The sequence below is a fragment of the Carassius auratus genome, chromosome 27, assembly GCF_003368295.1.
Source record: "Carassius auratus strain Wakin chromosome 27, ASM336829v1, whole genome shotgun sequence".
Classification (NCBI taxonomy): domain Eukaryota; kingdom Metazoa; phylum Chordata; class Actinopteri; order Cypriniformes; family Cyprinidae; genus Carassius; species Carassius auratus.
In genome coordinates, this window is record NC_039269.1 from 17,266,491 (window position 1) to 17,290,474 (window position 23,984).

General features: G+C 37.0%; 1 long non-coding RNA gene across 2 annotated transcripts in view; it reads right to left on the minus strand.

Moving 5' to 3' along the window:
* Positions 1–16,471, minus strand: part of LOC113045700 (uncharacterized) — a 28,003-nt gene extending 11,532 nt beyond the window's left edge. The window contains exon 1 of one of the 2 annotated variants that reach the window (XR_003276020.1): positions 15,548–16,471. This is a non-coding gene — a long non-coding RNA (uncharacterized LOC113045700). Of the gene's footprint in view, positions 1–12,371; positions 12,428–15,547 lie in introns of those variants that run through there. The other variant, XR_003276018.1, reaches the window with a different exon arrangement.
* Between the last annotated feature and the right edge of the window lie 7,513 nt (positions 16,472–23,984).

Consider the following 23,984-nt stretch of genomic DNA (forward strand, 5'->3'; position numbering starts at 1 on the left):
ATAGTCTGAGAAGTGTTTTTTGCGTAAATCTGCGCAGTCTTAAACTAAAAAACAGAAAGGTACAAAAACAAGTCACCCATTAATGTATAAAATAAGCCAACATTTTCAGGCTTGCGTGATCGGTGCAATGAAATCCTCAAATGAAATATTAATTCTCTGCAAGTTTTTTCACAGCAAGAGCAGAAGAGGATTTACAGAGTTTTGGCGTATTAGTGAAGTGATGTGACAAACAACCACGTATGGTGACCCACACTCCGAATTAGTGTTCTGCATTTAACCCATCCAAGGTGCACACACACCAGGAGCAGTGGACAGCCATTTATGCTGGGCCCAAGGCCCAAGACTCGAACCCACAACCTTAGGGTTAGGAGTCAAACTCTCTAAACATTAGGCCATGTCTTCCCTAACCTATACTATATGAGTGTATGTGGAATGCACTCAGATGAACTGGCAAATAAACATGTGCAAAACACACAGGTAGCAGACTAGTGGGGCAGGCAAAAATAAACACTAATTTCTGTGAGAACAAGGAATCAGAGCCAGACCACAATACTACCAACCTTCTGGAAACCAAACGCACTGAGCCAAACTACGCCTGGGACGGCCAACCAGCCTGGGTCCTGCCAAAGGGGTCTGGCTCATGCCAGCACCAAAGCAGCTCTCACTTAGAGCGGGAATTGAATATGGGGCAGCATGGGTGTCCGCTGAGCAGCAAAGATCACTTGCATGTCGTAGACGCCCACTGTAGACTCACCTCAGAGTGTGAAGAAAGCTCTAGAGAGGAGCAGATGAGTCAGTATGAGAGAGGCGTTATTCAGCGCTCTGCTGCTCACTGGGCTTTTTCATGTGGGAGCAGACGAGAAATGCCTCTAATAAAAGAAGAGATCAGAGTGGATTCCCCACTGCTGAAGATAAACAATGCATGTAAAGTAATTACACATATTATTAAGAAAAACACTGGTGCTTGCCCATGTAAAATTTACCATTATGTAGGGCTTACTTGTTGGTAGGGATACAGTACATAAAATATAAAATGAAATGTAAAATTTAAAAAGAAATAAAGAATAAATGAATGAATAATACATAATTCACCATTATGATATTAAAATTGTGGCCAGTATTATAAGCTAAAAAAAAATAATAAAGTAAAATAAAAAATAAAACAGAAAACTAATACATAAAAAAATCTAAATCTAAAAAATATATGTATATATATAAAAATCTATGATAAAATATATGATATGATAGAGCCTTTTACTGGGGCATACATTTTTTTTCCCATTTTATCTTAATCCAGATAAAAATTTTGATTTTGTTCCCTTGGAAAAGAACCAACACTTGAAATGTATTATGAATTCATGTGTGTTTTTCACATGTGTGAATCCATTTGCTCAATAATGAAAAGACACTATCATTGTTTACAAAAACAGCATTACTTCACTCTCTGTAAAAATGGGGCCATAATAAGAGAAAGCAAAACAGTACAACCATAAAGTTTTACTGGTGTTATTAAAATGGATTCTTGAGCTCACTTATTAAGTGCTCAGGTTTCTTAATAAAAGAACTGTAGCTAAACAGCGTCGAGGGTTTGGAAACTACACCAGGGGAACCAGATTTTACTATCAACGTTAAGCCGTGTTTGATCAAATCGCTTCTCTCACTAACACAAAAAACCATCAGCCTACACATAGGCTGATCTTATCGAATGACAGAAGGTTGTCAGCAGGTTTTTTAGATTAAAACAAATGTAATCATCACTGCATGCATGGAAGAACCATTATTTATGATTCTAGGTTAATAAAGCAAGCAAAAACACAGCAAATGCATAATGGTTTTCAACAGACAAGTGTTGTATCTAATATCTGATCAGAATGATTCACTAACAGAACATGGTACAATAAAACCTAAGTGAATGGTTTTAAATTTTATTGTATTGTGTACATCCTTTCTTGTTGACCTTTGAACCCAGTAATTCTCTTCTGACAACAGCATTTTGGATGTCTAGTCATCTAGGAATCCAATAGAGTTAGCACAAACTCTCCCGTGAAAGATGGTACATAGTGGGAAATCCACACAATTTTATATGGGATCCAAAAAAAGTTGCTAGTGTATCTAGGTCGTTAGACTCAGACATTGTCACAAACGTGGCTGGGTTTATCACTAAGAGTTACTAGGACAGCAGGAGGAGTATTTTTAGAGGCTCACTTATTTGTTCCACAAAGGGCCTGCTTGGTTCCCATCGCATCCATAATGCCACCATGGTGAAAGTTTGGCACATTATGATAGATTGTGTGTGAGTGAGCGGGCCAGCGTAATCTCAACACGGCTGTTTGGAGCCACATATTGACAATAGTCCTTTTTGCTGCTATCAGCGTGTTTACAAATCTCCCCGGGTTCCCGTCCATGTCATGTCTGATTTCAGCCGGCATTCTTTGAGGACGCTGCAATCCATCAGTACAGGGCATGTTCAGCCCATTATCAGTGCACTGATAAGATAATCCAACAAGTCACTCTCTACACAAAATGTTCCTTTCGGCCTCTCAAACAAATGCACCAACATTCTAGGAAGAAACCAAATAAGTTGCAAAGATGATTTTGAGCTTACAAAAACAAAATACTGAGAGTTTGAAAGGTCTAGTACCACAGTAAAAAACATTTCTATTGTACTTTTTCTAAAAAGGGACGCCAAATATATTGGTAACTAGGGCTGCATGATAAATCACATGCGATAGTCATGCGCATCTCGTCAGTAAAGCCTGTTCTGTGATTTGTAGTAAATTTCAATCACGTACATTCAGATAGAGCAGCATTTAATACACAGAGACGTAGTTCGTTGGCAAGCTACGCGATATCACATTCATAATCAAATGCAATTAATCTGAGATTATGAATGTGCCCTCCGTCCCCCTCTCTCCACCCAATACTTTCCTTTCTGCTCTAAACTGTCCTGTCTAATAAAAAAGACATTAGAATGCTGTGATGCCTAAATTAATTGAGCAAGGTTTAATTTACAGAACTACTTTGGTATGTTTTTGATATGTTTTGTGCTAAAAAAAATTAAATTCAGTATATTTGTATATTAGATTTTCCTAACCCTAGGGTTGTGGGTTCGAATCTCGGGCCGGCAATACCACGACTTAGGTGCCCTTCAGCAAGGCATCGAACCCCCAACTGCTCCCCGGGCGCCGCAGCATAAATGGCCGCCCACTGCTCCGGGTGTGTGTTCACTGTGTGTGTTCACTGCTGTGTGTGTGCACTTTGGTCGGGTTTAATGCAGAGCACGAATTCTAAGTATGGTCCCCATACTTGGCTGAATGTCAAGTCACTTTCACTTTCAAATGTTGGGAAGTAGTTGAATTGGTTGATTTGTAAATTGATTTTAAAATATTATTAGTAATTAACATAACTTTTCTACTTAACTATATTTTAAAATGTATTGAACCAATTTTTTTAACGACATTAACCCGTCTGCTCAAACAGACGTCAAACAAGCCTCCAAAAAGTAGGCCATGTGGTGGCATATTCACAAGATCAAAGACAGCATTTTATCAACTCCGTTTTTCGAGGTTTTTATAATCTGATAAATTAGCTAGGTGAAATTCCCTTTAACAGAACATACAAACCACCCAATGACTAACATCTAGATAATAACTTACTCAAAATATTTATTTTCAGGCAAGTGATACAATAACTATTCTGATCACAGAAAGTCTGTTTGTACAAAATACATTCTGGCTGCAAAATACATTCAGTACATGCATTAACAAACCAGATGAGCGCTGAAATATCTGCAGGAGCCTAATGTCAGTCTGTACTGATCTCGAGGAATTTGCTGCAGTGCTGCGGAAAGTCAAACATCTCTTTCATCCTTTAACAGGGGTTAAACCAACATGATGTTCAGGCCAGCAGGCAACAAACACAGACAGGGGAAAACAATTAAGCCTTTTATAACTAGTCGGTATTACATAGTTGTACTTTACTTGCCATAATAGGTTGTGAATCAGGAGAAATAACTTTGGGCTTCCACAAGCTGCTTTCAAGAGCCTGAAGCAAAAAACACCCTGCTAAACATGAAAGCGCTCATGTGACTAACAGTTTATTATAGGCAAAACAGAACAAACAGAGGACTTATAGTTCCAATAGTGCAGACACAGTTGATTTGGGCTTAGCAGTTATTCTTCAGTTAAATGTCAGTCAGTCTTCAGGCTATCGCTGCCAACAATCCTGACACTCAGGTCAGGTGACTGCCGCTACACGTGACACATGTGAAGCCGGCATCGACCCTCTAGCTCTGGAATAACAGCGTGAAATCTGAGAATGTCACACTCATCCTCACAAAGCCATTGCAATCCTGTCTTCCCGGATTCAATGCTAAGGCTACGCATTGTTTTCTAGTAAGGGGTCACTGACAAATAGGTCAGCTGTTTCATCTGGCTCAGGGGGGCAATTGGGGATTGGAGAGAGGGATCGGATCTGATTATTTAAATAATGATACACAGCGCATGTGTTTACCAGAATTGCTGTCCTTTTGATTACCAATGTAAATGCCAATGTAAATGCCTCCCTATGGGTCTAAAATATTGTAATTGCTCCATCTGTGAGCTTGTTTTGAAGGTAATTAGACTGCGATGCTAAGAACTCTGAATCCTCCTTATGCATCATTTATCATGTCAATGATCGTAAGATATGGTAATTTAAACTGCTTTCCCTGTCAAGACTTGCGAAACATGTGCTGTGGATTTTCAATAAAAATTGTTGTATGGTTGATTTGAAAAGGCAAGCCATGACAATTCTGTGATCTCATAATATTCACAGCATTTAAGCAGTGTTTACGAAACACTTTGATATCAGCATTGGCAATTAGCCGATCAAACCACATTATTCAAATGACCCAGAAGAATCAACAGCCCTAAATACAGGGACGTTATCAGATGATCAGGACAACTATCGTACGTAACTTTCAATTTTTATACCGACATGGTAAAAGCAAATGAAGCTATATTCAATCAACTACTTAACATTTTTCCAGTGCAGCCAGTATGTTTTTTTTCCCCAAGGATGCATTAAATTGATCAAAAGTTTTATTATTATTAGTTTTATTTATATTATCATCATATATTGATGATAAATGTTTTTTGAGTTCCAAATCAACACTGAATAATTTCTGAAGGACCATGTGACAATGAATGGCTGCTGAAAATTCAGCTTTGCCATCACAGTCGGGCTGGGCGATATGGCCAACAGTCTTTTTTTTATTCAATATCAATATTTAACATGGTATTTGTTTACCATTAATGGGGAAGGAAAAACTTTCCATATGAGAAATGTTTTTTTAACATAATACTCTGTTCACAATTAAACTCTACAGATTAAGATACCTTTTAATTTAGGGCCCATTCAATCTTTTTTTCATTTATGTATTTAAATAAGTTTTTTATTTGATTCTGTTTTATGATTTAAAAGGGTCATATGATGCTTTTTTAAAAGATCATTATTTTGTGTATTTGGTGTAACAGAATATGTTGACATGCTTTAATGTAAAAAAAAAAAAAAAAAAAAACACAGAGTCGTGAGACAGACACAGTGATGAAGCTCGTATGTGTTTGCAGTACACAAGCCACGGAGGGTTAATTCAGCTGACTCCACTGTGTGACCATCTCTCTCTCTCTCTCTCTCTCAAAACTCCTCATTTGAACAGTCAATAGCAAACACTTAAACTAATAACAAAACATACAGTAGCTTATTCAGAAGCACCAGATTGTCCCAGCAAAGTCAGAATAACCTCCTCTCCTAGGTTCACCAAACGGTTGACAATAAAATGTTCTGTTATAAGTAATCTAAAAGATTCCTAAATGCATCTTCTTTAAGGAAAGGCAAATAAAATGATTTTGCCTAGAAACACACAGCTCTCCCTGACATGGCTGCTTCAACACTAACTGCAGTTACTGAAACCTCACCTTCTTTCTTTGCGTGAACATTTGGCAGGCATTACACAAATATTTCCAGTGACATAGGAGATGTAGGGGCGTGTTTAAATCTTAACTTTGATGAAGAATATCTCTTTGGTTTTGAGATTTTAGTCTTTGCAACTTCAGGGATCTTATCTATTCACAATCAGCTTGTAACACTCCAAAGAGAAAGAAAAACTTGAACTCGCATCAGACAACCCCTTTAATACTGATTTTTGACTGATTTTATTCAAATATTTTCTAATAAAATTAATTAAAACATTAACCGTTTGATCACTTTTGAAATATAAAATTCAATTAATTTACAACAAATATTTTTTACTGTATTTAATATGAATAGATTTTTACTAAATGACTTTACATAACATAACTGACCTTACATAAACCCTATGTGCTCAATATCGGCGAGACAGGAAACATATAAAGGGATGCTGTAGTTCTACATAAGAAAAAAAAATGCTGAGTGCTAACAAGGTCACTTCAACCTCTAGCATTAAAATAAGAGCCCCAGTGAGGCCATGAATGAATTAACACAACACAACACATTTACACCAATCAAGCATGAACTAATAGTGCAGATTTGGCATTCTTCAGAATTACTGTACAAACACAGAATCCAAACCAGTTCTGAGGATGCCCGAGTAGTATTGGAGCTGTGCCAGGCCAGGTACATGTGGGTGAGGTAAAAAAAAAAAAAAAAGGAAAAAAAAAAGAAAAACAAAAGGGAAAGTTCTACCATGTATGATTAAGAGAACTTGCTTACACCTAGACACAGTCATGAATACTGATTATGCAGATGCTGCACTGCAAACACAGATCACTATCAGCTGCTGACGGCTGAGGTTTTACTGCCGCAGCTGCACTCATCGCCGAGGGAAAACGCTCAGAGGCCCCTCAGAGAGACAACAGCCTCTATAGGACATTTAATTCTCCTGTCTCACAACGGCAAGCGGCACACTGATGAGAAAAATGTGTAGCTCAGAAAAGTCAAAAAACCAAAAAAAACAAAAAGACAGGCAGGAACTAGAGGTATAATATGAACAAATTTCACTTTTTAGAACCATACAATAAAAAAAAGAGAGAAGGCGGAAAAAAGAATCCTGGGAAGAATCAAGAAACATACTAAGAATAGCTGGGGGTTTAAGGTGAATTCGGTGGGGAGTCTTGTGCTATAGAAGAACAGCATGTAAAGAAGAGGTTGCTGGTGGCAATGAGAGAAACAGGAGGAAGGGGTCAGACTGAGGAGCTAAAACTTCAAGCTGTTCCAAAGCTTCAGTGACGCCCACTAGAGAGACAAAAACCCAGGAAGGAAGTGATCCAAGAAACTAATAAAACCACATTTTTAGATAAAATTCTAACTGTTAAAAAGACCTGAAGATCTCAGATAAAGTAGACCCCGGCAAACGGAACTGAAACATGATTAATTTGCTAATTTAACACTTGTTGTTATAGCACTGACAGATTTAATCTGGATGACATATTCCATGACACAATGGAGACTGAATGCTAAATGATTATTGGACAACCATGTGTCTACAGTTTCTTATGAAAAGATGAAAGGCAAATATGCTCGATGTATTGTAAACAGATGCCTTGTTTGCTTTGACTAACCAACACTTTGGTTTAGTTTAACAATGACCTAATGTTTAAAAATGGTGTCTGTTCACACAGAGAAAAAAAAAACACAAGGTTAAACCGCAAAGCAACGATTGTTTGACGAGGATTATACCTGGTAAATCCCTCCAGACCATTATATGGAAGTCACAGTGAAATGAACTTATGTACTTGTGCTGCCTATTTTTTTCCAAAGTGAAAGTCAATAGAGTTGAACACAGTGACGCATGAGACCGGGCTCACCTGGACTGGCCTCAGGCACACGCTTATGTTTCTCCGTAACACTTTTACGCCCTGTCAGATTAAACCTGTAATCACACATCATAGCATCCCTCTCGTAGATAGAACACTGTCTGTTCACTGGTAAAACTTCACACTAGTGAGAGCAGCTGAGGCTAGCCACATCATCCGTGCAAGCCATTTAACAGCACTGAAATGTATTGAAAGGAGGTGAGGTTACTACACCTTTTATACTAGATATTTAATAAAAAGTACTTTTAGTATGCAGTCATAATCCAGATTAGGTCATTAAAAGTCATAATATAAACCAATAAATGTTATAAATATAATATAACAGTTTATTATATTGCCATTTTATTATTTCTATAAATATTTATTGTTATTATTATCAAAATGCATATGATATATGTAGAGGCAAAACAGTTACTGCAGCACAACTGGAAATTGGGAGGGGGTAGTTTTGATTTGAAGTTTGATCAATTACCACACATTTTCTCTGAATTTAAGCATAATTGATCCAAGCTTATCAGTCACAGGTCAGATCATAGTTTAAAGGGATAGTTCACCAAAAAATGAAAATTCTATCATCACTGATTCACCTTCAAGTTGTTTCAACCCTGTATTAGTTTATTTCCTCTGTTGAACACAAAATAAGTTACCCATATTCTTAATAACAAATCTTATTCGGAGTTAAAAAAAAACAACTCTTTTTACATTTACAATTTTACAAATTGTAAACTCTGTTTACAATTAATAGGTTTTTGGGTGAACTATCACTTTAAGAATGCCTATTTGAGTCCATGTAAATGGTGACAAAATGTGTAATTACTGCATTTTACTTTTGTAACAAGTTTACAAGTTTATGAAGGATGATCACTCAAATTATGCTATAACCTTTCTGAGTACATGGCCATAATGTCTTGAGCTATATAAGGACATGACCAGGGCCGGATGGAGCCCGTCACAATCCAAAGCCTGGTGACCTGATCCTTTCATAAGGCATTACAGCACTTTCACGTGTGGCTCCCTCCCACCCCTCCATATGTTGGATGCCATGTTGGGAGGAACACCTGCTGTGTCATGTCGATCCAGCAGAGCGCTCCGCTGCCGTCGTTCCATTTTGAGACTGGGTGAGAATCTATAACCAGCTCCCAGCGATGACGTACCAATGAAGCGCAACAACCGCACAACACACACTTTAGCACCTAGAGCTCACATGATGTCCCATGTCCATCAGCTGGAATCACAATCAGGGCAGAGCGGTTGATCACCACAGAGTTAAATCATAGTCTTCTGATCAAAAACAAAACTAACAGCAACGCCCAAGTCCTTTTAGGTTCATTTCCGTTCTATCTGCGGTTTGTCTTTCACTCTGTACGAGATACATAAATGTGATTCAGTGTGATTCAATGACCGAGTAATCACACTTTAATAATCAGGTTAAATATGAAAGTCAACAGCTCTGAAAAGACTTTGAAAAGACAATGCTGCTTTATGATCAACCACTTTTGTCTAAATGCATGGACAGTGGCTCTAATATTTGCTGTAGTAATATACAGCATATTTATAAATATTGATGACAATGTCAACATTTAGAACAAATGGGCAAGATCCAAACAATTCTTTGAATTGGCGCATGAATTTAGGTAAAGTCCCAGCTCAATTTTCTTTATAGCTTATTAAAGAAAAAAAAAACAGAATAGGTGGGTTGATGACAGAAATGGGGAAAAAATGTGAAGGAATGATTGTCTGGGTTTTTTGCTTCAATCTATTTTAGTCTCGTAGTAAGTTCTGGTTTCTCTTTCCGCTAAGAGAACTCGGATCAGGTGGCGTACTCCCTGTGGTGACAGAGATGCACGTGTGGTTGGAAATTACTGTGCTGTATTCAAATGCTGCAGAGGTGTGCATTACATTCTTGGCCATGGCCCACTGTAGGGGAGGGTCCCCACACATTTTCAGGAAGGAGTGAGTAATATACAGCTATCGTCAGCATAAACCCCACTTACGTGGTCAGTCAAGTGAAGAAAAACAACAGAAAAACATGACCAACAGACCACAAAACCCGAGAAGTGCTTTAGCACAAATCGAAGGTGAGCTTAAGCAAACAGTTCACTTAAATGTAATTAATACATCCATATGATGTCACACTAGGAAGAAAGTAAACACTTTATCACCTGTTTGTAACTTATTAGGAGCACATCCTGTCCAAGATCTACTCCTGTATATCAAAAGTTTGCATGTGCTGTAGAAATACATTTTGTTGCTAAAGTAGATTTGAATAAATAAATAAAACATATCTGGTATTCTTTGTTTTGGTATTATAATTCAAGATCATTGAGCCTCAGGAGAGTCGATGAAGCAGTTGGTCCAAAGTCATTTACCTCAAAGGGTGTGTTTTTGACGACTAGGACTACCAAATTATGTGAGTATGAAAGTAGTTTAACTGAAATTTAAAAATGCGCACTCCACATAAACTCGATTTCAGATAGGTTATAAACCATTGCTCGAGGAACATGAGCCTCAGTGGAACCCACAGAAGAAACTTTCACTTGCGTTCCATTAGATAAGCAAGCTCGCATTCTGTTTAGGCGGTAACCACTGACGTCTCCTTTGAGGTTGTGTGACACACATTGACAGGTATGAGTCCCACCATGTTTAAAGGAGCAAAAACCAGAAAAGAGGAACCAGATAAAAGCTAAAATCCCCCGATGTGTTAAATCGGCGGAAAGGAACATTGAGACGCTGTCACGCTGCACACATTTGCCTAATTGCTGGCACAGATCATTTATGTTTTCCAATTCAATTCTTGAGAAAAAAAAAAGTCTGGAACTAATTTAGAATTTACTGTTGAAATCAGAGATGCTGAGGTTACTAGTAAACTCCACATCAGATCTGGTTTCTCCAACCACACCACTTATTATTATAACCTTTTATCACTTATTACTTATTATTTACCTCTTATTTTGATCACTTTTTCCATCTAATGTCTCCAACAGAGCTCAAAATGTGGACAAAACAAACAAAACAATAAGTCACAGCCTCCCTGAAATGTTTTAAATAAACTAGGATTTCATGAATAATGATTAATCACTGCAGAGGCTAGACAGAAGAAGGGAAGAGAGTCAATGAAAAGAGGATGTCCCCGTAATAAAACAATGAAATATTCCAATATATCTCAGGTTCCTTAGTTAGTTCAGGAATTCAATCAAGGGGAGAAAAGAGTTTACAAAATATTTAGTAGAACAGCATTGTGACATTTCACTGGTAAAGATAAGATTATAAACAAATTAAAAATAAATCTCTTGCTCAGAAAATGCAATGTAACATTTAACTGGTGATAAGAATTTAATATTCAAAATTTGGGGTCAAAATTTGCACACAAAAGCTGGAATTACCCCAGTCAAAAACAGCAGTGCTACCTTAAAGGGACAGTTCACATAAAATAGAAAATTCAATGTTTATCTGCTTACTAGGGTTGAGAATCATTAGAAATTTCCCATTCCATTGAAATCATTAAACAACTATTACAAAAATAAGGGTAAGGAAAAATGTAGAATACTCAACTACTCAATGCTCAATACTGTTTATTACTCACTGTCAACTTAATGTCAACTTAATTTAAAGGTTGGCAATGTCAAAATTCAACATATTACAGTATACAAATTTTCGGCTTCCGATTCCGGTTCCATTTAAATGAACTATTATGTTTTTTACTATTGTACCTTCATTGAATGTAGCGTTGCTGGAAGGTAGTGAGTAATTTTGAGTAATCCTAGTCCATCAGCCAGCATGTGTTTTAAAGCTGATGTTTTTTACATGTTCAAGAACATTTAGCTTTTCCAGCAGGAATAAACTGGTTGGCTAAATGGTCCCTTGAGGTTTAAGGCACTTGTTCATTTCCCTTTATTTATGAAATATAAACTGTAATACTTATAACCATGTATACACACAAACTCCATAAAGCCCCTATTTTACAAATAATAATGCAGTCAGGAGACGGTGTGATGCAATGAGTGGTTTCCACATGTTTAAACATTTTAAATGCATAAAAATAAATATTTTATCACTCTTGAAATGACCTGTATACTAAATAATCGAACCCTCATATCTACACAAAAATATCCGTCTGTTTATTCAGTGGGGCAAGCTGAAGTCAGTATGTATATTAATAACAATATGGAGCAAATATAATGTAATTTAGAGGCGGAAGGTGCTGCGCGCTGCTGGTACATGTACAGTCAGACAAAACGACGTGCACAGATATCAAAGGTGCACATACAGTTGTGGGAAACGTTCGGCAGTTAAAAACATGACGCAGCGGGCAAATCTGTGGAGTGCAGCTCATTGGAATGGAAACGATGTGCTCAGTAATTAAAGACGTAGGGCTGCGTTACTGTTATTTGGTTTGTGATATCCTTTACAGGAAACGCAGAATCATCAGAACAGGGCAGGGCTGTTCACAGTGTTTGGTCACACGTCGCACCAGAACCAAAACTTCGAAATTGCTCACGGTTCCTGTGAACCTCAGTTTCCAAACCTAATGTTTACCTCCAGGGCATCCAAGATGTAGGTGACTTTGTTTCTTCAGTAGAACACAAACAAAGATTTTTCACAAACCGTTGCAGTCTGTCATTCTTATAATGGAAGTAGATGGGAATCATGGCTAAAACAAAGAACTAAAAAAAAAAAAGAAAAATGATCTGTCTGTGCAAGAAAATGAACAGTAGTTAAAAAGGTTTTTTTTTTTTTACCTCTGATTCACACAGTGTCCGAACTGTTAGGACTCTCCTGAGCGCGTTCTCAGCAGCAGGCGCGTGAGGCGTCTTCATCTTCTTGCTTGATGGTGGATCACAGACTTATAAGTGGTTTGTGTTGTACTGAAGAAACAAAGTCACCTACATCTTGGATGCCCTGGGGGTAAACAGATAAACATCAAATTTTCATTTTTAGGTGAATTATCCCTTTTATGTAATTTTAAGGAAGCCATGATATTTAATCTTCAAGATTATTTGAGGAAGGACAGCATTTACTTGAAACATAAACGTTTTGATATATTATAAATGTTTTACTGTCACATTAATACATCCGTGCTGTATAAAAGTATACATTTCTTGAACAGGCTAAATAAATGGTACTGACCCTAAACTTTTGTACAGCTGTTAATGAACTGTCCAGTTTGAAAGTCACTAGAAGTTAATTTCTCTGCTTACTAAAATAAGATGCAAATATTTAGTGAAGTGACTGAAGAATCTATTCCTAAATATAAAGTCAAGTAAATGTAACTCTTTTGTATCTTCACTGACAGCCAATATCAAAAGACACAGCCTAAGAAATTTCAGTAACACTTTCTATGAAGCCCGTATTTATAATACATTATAAGGGTATTCTTAAGGCATTACAATGAACACACAATGAACATCATATTAAATCTACTTCATTTGCAGTAAAATGGACTGTATAAAATCTTGACATTGTTTAAGATCTGCACAGTATCTTACTACAGCTTGTGAGTGGTTAGATATTGAATGTTTCCTGTGGAGTGTATGCCATTTAACTGATGTGAGATTAATACTGTAACTGAAAGAACATGCAATATTTAAATGGTTACATTTTATTTACATGGTCCCCTTAATCAGTCGACTATGAGCGACTTTGCAACTACATGTCAACTAACTGTCATCATTAGAGTATTAGTATGCTAAAGAATGGTAGAATCTAGTATGGTAGAATAAGCTGATGTATAGTCAGTTTATCTGTTGGTTGAGCATCAAAATAAGTGTTAGCATATACTTACAGTAGCAGACATTCAAATACTCTAATGACTGCTAGTTGATATGTAGTTGCAGAGTTACTTATCATCAGCTCTCTAAAGGGTGCCATCAAAATAATCATACAATAAAAATAGTTCAAAGCAAATGTGTCATATTACAGAGTCATCTGATCTGATATCTGTTCTTATGGCTGTTTGAGAGAATTTATTATTATTATTACTACTTATAAGTGGTATTTGACCGCTTTGAATAAAGTAGCATCAGAAAAATGGGAAGATATAAGACTTAATACATTATAACTATGAAAAGTATAATCCATTGTAAAAGTGGATGCCACGTGTTCATTGTGTTAAATGATCATACTCTTAAAAACTATAACCACAAATAAGTAAATATTATAATATATTAAACCTGTTGATAAAACATATTATAAGTTTTTTTAGAATGCATTATGCATTCATTATAATGCCTTAAGAATACCCTTATAATGTATTATAAATACGGGCTTCATAGAAAGTGTTACCGAAATTCCTGTCCAGCCCAGTATACAGTACATGTAGTATGCCTTTCGGCTTAAAGAAAAAGCCCAATTGAAACATGCACATAGACCTGCAACTAAACATTTAAAGACTCTTCACTCCCAAAGAAAACCAGACCACAGGTTTACAGCAGAGATAATACTACTCTTTTATTCACACAACAATATATCCCAAGACATGCAATAAATACGGTCACGGTCACCATCTTTAAAGAAAAATGTCCTGTTTTACATGCATTTACATATGAAAGGCACACAGATACCTTTCTATTCCAAGTTTCAATTCCGCACAATAGCAACATGTTCTTTTTCTGGCCCCATCACATCAGACAATGGGATGTAACAGCAAAATGATAGAAGGGGAAGTATTAACCAGCCAAAAACAAGTGAATCATATGAAACCCAAAATGCCAATCGCATTGAGAACGCATAAGTCAGGGTGAGAAGTCCTGCTGCTTCAGGAAAATAAACACATTGCATTGTTATGGAAGAATTATGAATACAATACGCTCTCTATTCGTATCAGGCAGGTGGTCAAGTGGTGGTGGTAGAGGACTGTGTTCATTCTGCCAGTTCAGTTCTTTAACAAACCATAATCTTTATATGCGTGTTTGAGGGTGATGCAAGGACAGTCTCTAGTTAATATTTCCAGAAAAACATGCATTTGGCATTAGCATGCATTTTATTGTGAGTTCTCACTACTACTTGATGCGTCAAAGATAGTCTTCATTCATAAAGTCTATAACACGGATGTTAATGAATGTATGCTCTGAGAAAGAATTGGAGGACAGGTCATTCATTCATGATCCGGGTTCAACTCTACACTGTTCACAAGAGAACACAAAAGGAAACCGCAAACTGTTTTTGATGAATCTATAAACTAAAAACAGTTGATATGAAAATCAGTAGTAATATATTAATATGAGAAGTCAGTATAAGAGGAGATTTGCATTGCAAATGTTAACGGCCAAAGCATCATTCTGACTATTTAAACTATGATAAGACCTGCAGAAACTTGAATGCCGGTATTTCCAGGCTTTATGGGAAAGCATGGGGAAATAACATTAATTTTAGTAGTACAACTGATATGCTCATGAAGCAGAAACGTTGGAAGGAGGTCAAGGATTAAAGTCCCTGTGAAATCAAAATTAAAGTTTTTTGGGTGTTAGTATAAATATGTTAGTCTTAAAGGTGACATATCATGAAAATCAGACTTTTCTATCTCTAGGTCTATAATTAGGTCCCCGGTGCATTTACCAACAGAGGAAATGTGAAAAAGATTAACCCAGTAATTTTTGCCTTTTTCGCAAGTGTCTGAAAAAAATTAATGCATCCGATTTCACTCCGCTAGGTGACATTGAAAAAGGATCTCATTATAATATTACGGCCCCTTAATCCATAAATGTAATACTTACAGATTCAGGATTACCAACACTATAAATAAGATACGGCTGAGACTGGTCACATGTTCACAGTAGTATTTCCTGTACGGTGCTTTCGATTGGGGCAAATGAGGTGTGGTTTCGTCTGGTCACGCGAACAGCGGAAGTGCTCACAGTCTGATCTTGTCCTGAGATGAGATCATATGCACGAGTCGGCATGTATTAAACACTTTTAAAACTACACAGCCTCAGCATGATTATGACCCTTATTTTTTTTAGTACTGAATCTAGGGAGGGGTCTGTCAAATCTGGCTTTACCGAGCTCAATGGCCCAAGCAGATATAAACAAAATGCTATTGGCTATTTTAAAAAGGGGGCTGGGCTGCTTGATATGTCCCGCCCTGTCTTCCTGATCAAGTTGAAATTACGCCACCACATTGAATAATGCTGCATGCAGTGTTCCCAATTTAGCTGTATAGTTCCATCAACATGTTTCCTGCCATACTAAAGGAGACAAAACTTTGATGGAGCTTACATTGTGACCCCACCCCCCACCTGGGACAATCTGATCACCTTTCTTTGTTTCTTACCCCTAAGTATTCACCCCTCATCAACCATAGCCCCCTTTACACTGCGATTCCGGAAAATACACGGGTACAAGAACCAGCAGACTCAGGAACAGCTTTTCCCCTACAGCTGTCCCTACATGGAATACACACTTTTTATTGCATAGCCTCACATCTGGTTGGGACACACAGTGTTACAGTTTGATTCACCCCAAAAATCTAAGTATACAATTCTTAAAGCTGACAGATCTAATAACTGATTCTTCAATTAGAGAAAGTGGAGAGAAGTGATCCAGTCTGGAGATGAGCAGGAACAGTTGATTTGCATGGCAGACCTGGAGATCCAGATTTTTTTTGTTTGTTAATTTGTTTTTAAAGGGGGGGTGAAATGCTCGTTTTCACTCAATATCCTGTTAATCTTGAGTACCTATAGAGTAGTACTGCATCCTTCATAACTCCAAAAAGTCTTTAGTTTTATTATATTCATAAGAGAAAGATAGTCTGTACCGATTTTTCCCGGAAAAACACGAGCGCCTAGAGGCGTGACGTGTGGGCGGAGCTAAAGAATCACGAGCGCCAGTAGGATTTTGTGTTGAGCGAGTCTGGAAGCTGTGACACAGATCCAGAGGCTGAAATTTAACAAGAGCAGCATCAGCAAAGGCTTCTCTATGTGGTATGTACTGAAACTGTATATATTTGCTTAGCGGTTTTGGAAAATGACTAAGTTCCACTTTGTCGTCTTTTTTTTTTTTTTTTTTAAGCTGTACATGTGGAAAGTGCATTTTGATAACAACATCGCATGTTGTTTACTTGATGTGCTTACGCGCTGATAGCTAAGTTAACAACACAGAGATATTTGAAGCAGTTTTACTCACCGCCTGCGGTTCCAACACACGATCGTGACCCTTTTTCGTTGGGACTGCATTATCCTTAAGAAATAAACGATGTGCAAATCCAGCGTCAACCTGGGCCTTGTTTGTAAAACAAGCATCTTCGAAATGCAGGGAACAAACAAAAACACTTGCACAACTCCGTTGATGCTCTGTAAAAATAAACTCCATCCACTGGTCCCTTAATGCTGTTTCTCTTTTGGTAATCTGTGCAGGGTTGTCTTGCCCTGGCAACCAAAAACACACTCCTTTTGTGACATTTCGCGACGCTCTCGCTGTGATGAGTGATTGTCTGTGCACAGCCTCTCTCTGCTCTGCTATACGGGAGCGCGCGCTCTTCCGGCAGACGCGCCCTTAGCACCCATATAAGGAAATTCCGCTCCATCTAACGTCACACAGAGCCATACTCGAAAAAAACTTTCCGAAACTTGTGACAAACCGGAAGGAGTATTTTTGGAACAGAAATACTCCTTCAAACATACAACTTAATTTTTGAAACTTTGTCCATGTTTAGCATGGGAATCCAACTCTTTAACAGTGTAAAAAACTCAGTATGCATGAAATAGCATTTCACCCCCCCTTTAATATTCAACAGGCAAAGTTCTTCTGTATCTAAATGAAAAAATGGTTAATAATTGTTTGAATAAAACAGACTACTGGGGGAAAAATTTAATATTTATGGTGTGACAATCTTTTGATTATTTTAACAAAAGCAACAATATAATGATAGTAATAATAAATCATTATATATATATATATATATATATATATATATATATTCAATCATATATATATTCATTTAATGATATTCAAATGGGCTGCTTTGACATCACAAAACCCTGGAAACTAATGCTGTAGTCCAAACAAACCATTTGTTGTAGTTCTTGAAAAGGGATTTTTTTTTCAAACAAAATATCTCCATTTGGAGTGGACTCTGTGATTAGTAAGTTTGTAGATCTTTTTTACGCCCAAACATACACACTACACACTGACTAAAATTCTAAAAAGTGAAAAAGCATAATAGGACCCCATCTCTTTAACATTTCAGTTGCGTTTCAGTCAATATTTTATACTCATTCCATTCTCTGACAACAGAAACAATAAAATACATCAATGAAAACAGTTAAATTGAGAATTTGGCTGTATTAAAATGCAGTATTTGAGCACAGGGAGGCAAGACAATATGACACACTGATGTCATGAATATGTTAATTTGCTTATGACGTCATCTAGTGACATTTTACGACTTTTCAAGGAGGCTTTAGCTACTCTCCATCGAAAGAAGTTGGCAACGCTGGCTGTGTGTTTCAAGGCACTTCTGTGGACCTTTAAAAGCAACTAAAGTGTTTTTACAAGCACCACAGACCTAGCTTTTCAGTTTGGCTAATTATATTTATAAAGAAAGAGACCCAAGAGTATGAAACTAATTTTAGACCTCAAATGAGCGTAAAAGGTATACATAAGTGTACAATTAGTCAATTGTTTTTTGTTTTTTTTAAACCAACTGTCTCTGTCTAGAGGTGTTAAAACTTTGCTCAACACTAAACCGCAGTCCTTAAATAATCCAGAAGGGAATAAGGCTTCATCTAGTTAGAATACCCTTCAGCAACTACAAACAAATAACATGCAAAATTAGTATTTAATATTATTTTAATGTTTTTTATATTTTCAATCTTCATTTTTGTTTTAGTAATTTTCTGTGCTTTTGTCGTTTTTATTAGTTTTCTTTTTTCCAATATTTTTAATTAGCTTTATTTCAGTTTTAGTAATACTAAAACATATTTCAGTTATTTGCAATTTTTTGTCGAAACACTGATATTTAATTTTACCCCAGCTTTATTTCAGTGACTGATTTGTAATAGTTTCAGTTAACAGGAACAACTCTGTTGTGTATGAATATTCCCCACTCGCTAAACTGCCTCATTTCAAATTCCCCTCACAAAACCTACATGCAAACACCTGAATGAAGAATCATGGCTCTACAGAATATTTCCTTTCTGCTAGAATGTTTGAGAGTGAGAGATCTGCGGTGTGCTGATGACTCAGTCTGAACTCTGTGAACTTTCTCAAGCCCATATAGGAAAAAAAGATCAGCCTTCATCAATGGCCCCAGCCCTTCTGTCTCTCGGCCCCTCCCCTTCCTCCAACAGCCAACAGCCCCTCTCTCTCGGCACTCGGCTGACTCTGCTGTCTGTAATGGAGATGAATCTGACATCTTCCTGTCTGTGTGTACTCAGCTAACTCTCTCAGCTGAGCAGCACTTCTGGCTAATGGAAACAAATCTCCAACAGCAACAATGCAACAATAACTGGCTTGACTATCAGATCTACAGGAGGGGCAGAGCTATTCCCATGGGCCTCAATCCCAGGAAAACACAGTTAGATGATGGTGCGCAGGATGGTAGGGAGACAAAAGTAACACCACATGGTAAAATCCACAGCTTCTATAGGAATTCGGGCGGGCCCGGTGACATCATAAAGAAACAGTGCTAGTCCATACACCCGGGCAAAGCAAAACCAAGCTGGTTGTATAATGAAATAGTGAGCTTCCGTTCCTCAAGCTTATCATTATCAGAACAGGTCATCAAGACTAATGTCATGTGTGAGGTCCTTTTATGGTAAACAGACCTCTGGAGTCTGGACTACTGTCCCACATGACTTAATGTGGTGAAAAAGCCAATAGAGATGCAGAACATATTGATGATGTGAACAGTAGGGCTGGCCGATGTCAAAAATGTCTTATCGATAATCGCCTTTAAAAATATTGCGATATCCGATAGTATCGTCTACCTAAGCCCCAGCTCCTTCACACCCCACCCCCGCTAAAACAACATTGCCGACATGCACCTTAAACCATCGCCTATGTAGACATTTCATGATGGTAAGATTAATTTCCTTAAATATAAAAATTGTAGCATTGTTTTTAAACTTGTAGTAAAGATATAATGAATTTTTATATTTATCATGTAGGCCTATGCAAGGATTAAAAAAAAAAAAAAGTTGCCCTTTCTGGTAGCCTACTAGTACGGAGGTCTCTTTTGGCCCATTTTTCACAAAATAAAAATAACTGATTTATTTAGAGGGAGGATCATTTTAATTTAATTTCTGTTTTGTAATTTTTTACATTTTTATTTTATTAATAAAATACAATGTCCACAATATAATATTCAGTGTTGGGCTGCTAAAATGCTGAATGCATGTTGCATGTTGAGGGGCGAGCTTCGAAGCCTAAAGGCCTTTGCACACTGAGTAAAAAAAAAACAAAAAAATTGACCTCACGTTATGTCAATCACGATTGCACATTGCCTCCGAGACTTTCATCCGTCAAAAAAAAATTCGTAACAAGTTAAATTTTCTGTGTTTTTCGCATCCGTAAAAACCATAGACTGTATAAATGCATATTGAGAGACGTTTTGACAACTCAGAGCCACCGTAAAACTGCTGGCAATGGTGGTGAAAGAATCGCAAGTGCTCAGATACCTACAGTTATATATACAAATATTATTGTATTAAAAATACTACAAATATTATTATATCACAGTCATAGTTATAGCACACCAAGTCCCTGTAAGCCGTGTGTGTGTTTGTGCGTGCGCGCACGGGCCCATACTTCCAGTCTCTGTTCAGGATCAACTGATTCACAGAAATTGGTGGTCTTTATAATATGTGGTTCCAGTTGGTGGAACTCTCCTTCCTCTCTACGCGATCACAGGAGTGGATGGACCCAATATTTCCTCTTTCTTTTTCTCTTTTTAAGAAGAGAGACAACAAAAAAAATCATCCTCACTACTTGAAGACGTGATTTTGTATAGTTTTTTTCCGGAACGCATTCATTAATGCGCATCGTACTCAGTGTGCAGGGTCTCTGTGTGTGATAAATTTTTCAGATCACGAATACGAAAAAACGCTTGCAAAAATTTCGGACTCAATGTGCAATGACCTTAAGTCTTCATTGTTGGCAACAAAACTTTATAAGTTTGTTGCAAATTAATTAAGAATTTATTGTGCTATATCTCAGCTTATGTTGTATACACAGTTTAAAAAAAAAACTATATAAAACTAAAATATTACGGAAATATGCACTGTCATTTAAATATACCTGTCATGCTTATGGTTTTTCATTTTACAGTCTGTTTAAATAAACAGAAAAAAATCACACAGCCCTAGTGTTGGTTTACAAACCATGTAAACAGTATCAGTTTAAAATATTAGTCAATATAATAGTTACTGTATTTTGCTAAATTTCTAAATCAGTTAATTCAAAGTAAAGACGACAAACTAGATATTAAAGAATTGTCTCATGATAAACATTTCTGCTGTGGACAAACAAACAAAAACAACATATCGCAACACAGGCTATTGTAAAAGTTTTAATCGTCTAATTCTTGACAATGCATTGTGATTGTTCATGTAAATGTTTACCATACTCCAAAATCCCCAATTCACTTCCTCAATACTGATAAAGAAAACATAAGACTAAAAATAATAATACAGCCCCTACAATGGTCACAAAGTCTCATGATGGAGACAATAACTCTATATGTTCCCCCAGCAAATATTTAAACATGCTTTCATCCAGTGATTGGCTCTATAGTGTGCTGGGTAAGGCAGGCTGGCGCCACTGTGGAGAGGAAATGCCTGATCTGACAGAAATCCACTGACAGATCACTGCAGCTGAGCTACAGGCCTGCAGCCGGCCCGCTGGCCTTTCCTTCATGAAACCCAATACATGCAGGCTACTAAAACCACACACACTCTCACTAACTTAAGCACACATCTCCAAACCTTCCTATCCCTGATGCAGCAGACACAGCTGGCAGTGCTGAAATTTTGAATGTAAATAAAATTAGTTCTGTCAAATCGCTGAATATAATATACACATTTACATACACATGTAAACAAATGCTTATTTTGGATGCAATTAATCGATTTGACAGTACACCATTTTTTCTAAAATTTCTAAAATAATCAAATAAATCAAAATAAAATTCAAGTGAAATAATAATTACAACCATGTACAATGTTGTATATACATTTGATAATACTTTTGATTACACGTTATATTTATACAATTATTTAATTACAATTTAATCAATAATAACAATAGCTATTTTTTACACTTTATACGTCTACGTATATAAAAATACACACACTTCATTTAAATTGATAAATGTATTTATTTATTAGATTACATTTATAGTTTCTCTGAATAATTCCACTTTGTATTATTTGACTTCCTTAATGATTCTCAATCCAGTTCTGAATGGTGCAAATATCTGATGCTACAATGTTTTTTTTTTTATGTGCCCATGCCATACGTGTAAGACATCGTATAAATAGTGCCTGTGTGTGTGCCTGTGTGTGTGTGTGTGTTGATGTGTGAGGGCTAGTATGAATAGACTCTGTGTGCGAGTTCGCGAGAGAACAGAGAGAGAACAGAAGGACAACAGAGAGTTTATATAAACTGACTCGATGTGTGTTGGCTCCTGGACATTAATATTCATCTTAGCTGGCATTAACAGAGAAAGAAAAGGGTGCTCGAACCTTCCTCTATACAATCACATCACTGTTCCACCACCTCTCACAAATCCACACAGAAGTCTTTTCAAGAAATGAAAGAAGAAAAGTAAGCCGTGCTGAGTGGAAGGAAACTCAATTACCCACACTTCCGTCACTAAACCTTTCCTCTATCCGCTAGTCTTATATCAGTGGTTTTATATTAAATAGTCAAATACAGTATGTTTACGTCTAGTATGTCTACATAAATGTTGGATTCTTGCATGTCCATTTATTCAATATTTTTCCAAACTTAACACACTTTACCCTTTTTCCATATGCATGCCACACAACCAGTGCAGGAAATGCTCACATCTTTAGTTTAACACACAGAGGTTGAATTAGCACAGCTCGAAGTGACGTATATTAACTTTCATATAAATCATCAAAATTAACTAAGGGGGGCTAGGGAAAATGTCAACACCTGTGAAACACGTGAAATGACATCTTCTAATGCGGTATGACCAGGAATATAAGTAACATAATGCTAGAAATATAAGTAACATGTCAGAGAACCCAAGTGAAGCATAAACTCCTTTCACCCTGTAACAGAAGTGTCCAGATCACACAGCCATCAAGCAAAGTTGAGAGGTCAACACAAGTCACCAAGGGCTACAGCTGTGCTGCATAAATTAGATCTCAACGGACTGCCGGCACAACAGGTGCCCTTTCGGCCTGAGGGGTGTTGGGACAGTCTAGCTCTTGACTTTGGTCTTAGTCACTCACATGCTGAGCCACAAACAACAAAATTAGCCCTTAAGCAATTGAGCCCCTCTTCTATTGGCTGAAGAAGATGGAACATCCTTCAGTGACGCCCCTCAGCACAAGATGAGAGTGTCATGATCTTTCCAGTCTGTCAGACCTCGATGACCCCCTGTTGGAGAGCCACCAGTAAAAGATGCCTGTCCCTTTAATCACTGGGATAAATTCTTTGAACTTCTACCATTCATCACTTAAGAGACAATTACCAAATATTATAGTAATCATAGATGGGATGACAAAGGTAAAATAAACTCTGGATGCCTTTGCTTTAGACTTCAAGTATGCACAAAGACTATAGAATACCCAGAACATGAACAAGTTTTTGATAAATTTATTAAAGTAAATAATGAATAATATTTCAATTTTTTAAATGTACCGGTATTTATTTTTGCCTTTCACTGATGTTAGTTGGACACAAAAAGATAAGTAGAAGCAGACTGTGGAAATCTTAAAGGAATAGTTCACCCAAACATGAAAATTCTGTCATTAATTATTTACCCTTATGTTGCTCCAAACGAGTGGTAGTTTTGTCTGTCAAGAGACAGAAGAGAAGAATTGTTGAAGTCATTGTTTCCATTTTCTTTATGCACCAAAAGTATTAGAACATTACATCATAACATTACAGTGGAACCACTGATGTCACATGGACTATTTTAACAATGTCCTTACTACCTATCAGAGCCTTGAACACTTCAGT